The sequence below is a fragment of the Molossus molossus genome, unplaced genomic scaffold (assembly GCF_014108415.1).
Source record: "Molossus molossus isolate mMolMol1 unplaced genomic scaffold, mMolMol1.p scaffold_m16_p_20, whole genome shotgun sequence".
Taxonomy (NCBI): domain Eukaryota; kingdom Metazoa; phylum Chordata; class Mammalia; order Chiroptera; family Molossidae; genus Molossus; species Molossus molossus.
In genome coordinates this window covers 545,008-550,863 of record NW_023425356.1, presented here as the reverse complement: position 1 = coordinate 550,863, position 5,856 = coordinate 545,008, and positions in this window count along the sequence as shown.

Sequence of the window (5,856 nt, the reverse complement as noted above, 5' to 3'; positions counted from 1 at the left end):
CAACTGGGCTTTCGGGGATGTTAGTGCAAGAGCACATTGCACACCCTCCTGCAGCTGAAAGAAGAGGAAGATAAATGTGTTTGAAGTCTTTCCTAGTAGCCAGCGATAAGCCAGTGTTAAGTTAGCCTTCCTTCCTGTTTGTAAACTAAATGCTGAAATGAGTGATGCATGCAACAAGATGACTTCAGTCACCTAACAGCAATCTGATACTCTGGAGGGCTCTGACCTTAGAGTATTCAACTACCTGACACCTTGCATTTCTTCTCCTTGTCTCTTCATTCCATGGGGCTTGGGTCCCTGAGCAGCCAGCAAACCCCCTCTTTCCCAACCACATCAGTCCTTCCCTTCGCTTAGAGGAAATCCTGTGTGTGTGTATGTGTATTTGTGGTTGCTGGTGCCAGTTGCAGAAGAGGAGGAGCTGGCTTTAGACTCAGACAAAAAACTTTCCACCAGTTTGGAGATAATAGTGTTGAGGTAAATTCAGTCTCTAGACTTAAAAGGACATATTGGTTCTCTTCCTTTCTCACCTTTTCTGCTGCAGCATATGTTTCTCAAAGTATAACCCATAGTTCTACTAATGTGCCTGATTATCCTCGTGTTATTTTATCTCATCCTTACCAAGACTGTCCTAAAACTCACAGACATTGAGTTCCTCAATTATCCTGGGGAAAAAATGCCCTATTCTAAAAATGTTTGTTACAGACTTCATGAACTGATTCCCTCTGGCTCTGACTCTCACCAATCTTGTAACACTGATCTCAGCACCTATTTGTCCATCCTTTTCCTATTTGATTATTTGTCAAATTGGCACATTTATCCACTCTTACACCTTAAGAGTTGAGCGTCTGGGATCCATGATTCTATACTGATCCACACTTTTCCTATGTCCTAGCATTTCCCTGATGAACAATGATTAGCTCTGTGACTTTGGGCAAGAGTTGGACCAGAATAATCTCATTCTAGCTTGTTATAATATGAGGTTATTCAATTGGATTGTGAGCTACTCGAAGACAGAAGTCTTGTTTTACATCCCTACAAAACAGTAATCTTCAACCACCGTGCTACAGCACACTGGTGTGCTCCAAGAATTTTTAAAACATGCAGTGCCTATTTAGTCAGGGGGCACTGACCTCTTTTCCCTTAGATTGTCAAATTAAAAAAAAAAAAAAAAAGATAATAGCCAACACAACAGCTGTCTTGTATGAATGAATAAAAATACTTTTTTTTATCAGAGCAGCAAAAAATACATTTTTAGGTGTGCAACAGAATTTTAGTAATTAGTTTATGTGCCATGAGATGGAAAGGGTTGAAAATCACTGCTATAAAACATCACAAAGTGCTGCCAAGTCATTAAATGCCCTGTAATTATTGCTTACTGACTCCTCTTTATCCCAGGTAATCTGTCCTCTAGAGTTTATCTGAACTGCTGCTGCTGCCAGGTGCTCCATATTTGGGCACAGATTACTAGAGTAGACACATTGTTGATGTCCTCGCCTCTCTGTCTTTAGCTGCCTGATTAAGCCACCACTTTGTTCAGAAAGGGTCCACAGTAAAAATTCAAACTGTTTAACTTCAAGGTTTTCCTTGGTTGGATCTGTTTACTTAGTTTCTGTTACTCCACAATACATGTGGGCAGGTCAGTCCTTGGTCTCAACTACATCCTCTTCTCACAATTGGCTGCTGTTCAGACTATTCCATGGCACCCTTTCGCACGTCTCTCTTTCTTGGGTTTATCTCAAACCCTGTCCCCACCTATAAAAAGCCTGTCTGCGCCTGCCACCTCCTCTGTGACTCTTTCAACCCCTTGCCTTTTCAGAAGTCCTTGGTGGTCTGCATTATTCTGATTTGCACACTTTCTTGTTCTGTTGTGTGATTCTTTCAGGTGTTTTCCATAATCTTTAAAAGTTAGAATTGTCGTCCCATCACTGTGGCTCTGTGGTTGAGCATCAACCCCCACCACCACCACCACCAGGAGGTCACAGGTTTGATTCCTGGTCAGGACACATGCCCAGGCTGTGGACCCGATCCCCAGGGGGAGGCATGCAGGAGGCGGCCAGTTGATGTTCTCTCTTATCGATGTTTCTCTCTTCCTCTCTCTAAAAATCAATAAAGAAAAAAAAGCTTTAAATTTAAAATTGTCTTAAATCTCTTAGAGGTTCCATCTAATACACAGTACAATGCAGGCTATTTTAATCTAAACCAGGAGGGTTTAATTTAATAGTGACATCCCTGTAGTCTTTTGGTCCTTTCCGACCTACTTGAGTTTTGTACGTTAGCTGACTCCTAACAGCTGACTCCTTCAGAGGTTCGACCACCGGCCGCTTGGCTTCCCACGTTATGAAACGTGAGTTTATTCACACAAAGGGACGAAAACAGTGCCTGATGTGCTCAATAAATGCTAATTGTTATGCTTTACTGCCTCACACCTGCCTGTAGTCTTTCATTTCCTCCCCAGCAGGATTGTACGTCGGTGATGGGAACTGGAGAACCAGGGTCACAACCGAATCAGTGAAAAGGTATTTCTTCCACCCGCCATAGCAGGCGACAGCCATCTGTTTCATTGTAACTCTGTCGTGTGTCAAAAATGACTCAACGCTTACAGGAGCCGACCAGGCAGAAACACGTGCTGGCACCAGCGGACGAGGCTGGAGAGCAGGTCAGGACAAGTTCTGCTTAGCCTCCGGCTCCTCAGTAGATGGAAATGAGCGCCTGGCGACCAGACCCCAGGCCCTGCAGGCCCTGCAGCGGGAGGGGAAACGTCCGTGCTCCGAGGGAAGCACCGCTCTCTTAATGGTGCGTGAGGCTTTCCGGTGGGGAGGTCGCGTCACCACCGAACAACGATGGGGGAGCGGTCAGCTTTGTCTTAAGGAGAAAATCACTGTGGCTGGGCTCAAGCCGACGGATGGACGTCGCCAGGAGGACCCGCTTTCCCCGGCCCACGGCCAGGCGGAGGTGGGGGGCTCCCGGCGGTCGGGAGGCGGCGCGCGGGGCGGGAGCCGCGGGCCCTGCGCGGCTGGTAGCTGCGGCCTCGTCGCGCTTCTTCACGTGGCCGCTTCGGGAAGTTCCGAGGTGGAGCCAACAGCACTCCCGAACCCCATTCTTCATGCCGCTTTGGGGCCCGGTTGAAGCAAGATGCGCCAAAGAGCCAGGAGGGCGTGGTTCCGGGTGGAGGGTCCCCGCCAGCCGAGTGCCCACCGCGCGGCACCGCTGTTACGTTTCTTCAATTGTTAACTCAGAACTTCCACACGTATGGATTCTGGCTCCGACCGGCCTCCTGAGAAGGGCTGTGAACACGGTCTAACACGTGAACGACACAGACGGCAGGGGAAGCGCTGTGGTCCGCACTGTGGGACCCGCGGGCCAGTGCACTTTTCTTTTACAAAAGGGTTGCTTCAGATTCGCTGAGTTCTGTATTGAGAACTGTTAGTGGTACAAAAAACTTGACTACACACTCACGATTTTTAATAGTTTTAATGCTTTTTGATACAGCAATGTGGAGATCTGAGTAAATTCAGTTTAATACTTGGTATTAATGAAGAAAGTGCATTGTGGGTTGTGCTTGCTAATCAGTATACTCATGTTTCAATCCCATTTTTATGCAAAAGTTTGTGTTGAAATTTTGCTAGTGATTTTCTGTCTTTCCTGGTATGATTCAGTTGTTATTGCAAACCAATCAGAGCATTTTGTATTTAAATTTTTTTTTAACAAAGACAGAAAAAGAACTGTAGATGATTATGAATCCTAGGTGTCTGAAATGGTATAAACGTGGACTTTGGAGTTGCTGAGGAGTAGCCCTTTGCCTAATTCCTCGTTGATGGCCTTTTCTTTTCTTTCTTTTTTGCAGTTTTGGAGGTGGAGGGGCATTAACTTTTACATTCCATCAAAGCCATATTTTTTTATATTACTTTTTGCCTTTACCCTCCCAACACATGCTGTCTTTTAAATTTTGCCTGTAGCCCTGCCCAGCTTTGCTCAGTGGTTAGAACCTCAGCCAGAGGACCAAAGGGTCACAGATTCGATTCCCTGTCAAGGGCAAGTACCTGGGTTGCAGGTCCAGTCTCCTACCCCAAGCAGGGTAATGGGGAAGGCAGGGGAGGCAAGATGTGTGTTTCTCACATCAGTATCTCTCTCTCTCCTCCTTCTCTTCCACTATATCTAAAAAATCAATGGAAAGATATCCTCGGCTGAGGATTAACCAAATAGTAATAAATAAAATTTCCCTGTCAAAGGAAATGGAGATGAAAAGGAAGGGCAATCAGAGGATGATACATTTTAAGAAGAGGGGCTGGTGCGCCATCAAGACAGCCAGCCCATACCTTTTGAGGACTTACAAAAATTTGAATTTGTGGCACAACATTTGGATGTTTTGTGATTTAAACTATGAAGCTGTTTACCTGGCACGGCTTTGCTCTCTTGGACCCTGAAACTGCCTGCAGGGCAGACAGCCTCCCTGTGTTGGTCAGATCAACCTTACACCCCCTGTACTAAAACGGGTTGACCAAAACTCTTTGTTCTGCAGACCTGAACTGAGACTCGAACAATGATAAATGCTTAATTGTATGTTTCGCATTGTTCTTATCTCATAGCCCCACTTGCTGACCACTAAGTCAGATGAACATTGAAGGTCCAGTTACCCCCTCCAATCAGAAAAATAATGACTCTATTTCTTTATGGAACTTTAAAATACATAATTATGCCCTGGCCGGTGTGGCTCCACTGTTAGAGCACGGGCCCGTGGACTGAAGAGTCACAGGTTTGATTCTGGTCAAGGGCACGTACCTCGGTTGTAGTTTGATCCCTGGCCCTGGTTGGGGTCCTGCAGGAGGCAACCAATTCTCTTTCACATTGATGTTTCTCTCTCTCTCCCTCCCACTCTATCTGAAAATCAATGGAAACGTATCCTAGGGTGAGGATTTAAAAAATACATATGTATAATTGTTTTGACATTATTTTAATCTCAAAAATCATAACACCAGTCAAATCTATTTTAAACTGTTCTCTAATTAAATTGATAAAACATAATGTTCACTTATTAAAATTACAAATTCAAAACATGCCAAATTAGAGAACAGTAAATTGAACTCCCATATGCCAGTTGCCAGGATTCAACAATTATTAAAATTTTGCCACATTTGCTCTATTAGTTTTTTTCTTTTTATTCGTTTGCTGAAATATTTTACTTTTTTGTTGTTAATCCTCACTAAAGGATATTATTCCATTGATTTTTAGATAGAGTGGGAGAGACAGAAGGAGGGATGGAAAGGGAAAAACATCTATGTCAAAGAGAAACATCAATTGATTGCCTCCCGCACAACCCTAACTGGGGCCAGGGATCAAACCTGCAACCCAGGTATGTGCCTTTGACAGGGAATCGAATCCATGACCCTTTGGTCTGTGGGACACTGCTCCAACTGCTTAGCCAAACCAGCCAGGGCTGCTGAGATATTTTAAATGAAACAGATATCATGTAATTTCATCCCTAGACTTTCATTATGCATTTCTAAAAACCATAAACTATTTATTACATATGCCACTATCATACCTAACAAAATTAATTCCTTGGATATTTGTTATTTTACAGATGAAACACAATTAGTTTACACACACACACACACACACACACACTCTGATGCCTGGGTTCTACCCTTAGGTCAATTAAATTACTTTGGAGGTGGATCTTCGCAATAAAGTGTTATAGTTCCCAAAGTGATTCCACTATGAAACTAGGGTCAAATAACACTGGTTTACGCTGTATTTGTAATCAACTAGGAAGTTAAAACATACAAGAAGAGAAAATAGGAAAGTTCAGCTCTTCTGAGTGAAGCCATTATTTGCTACCGAATTACTGTGAGGATC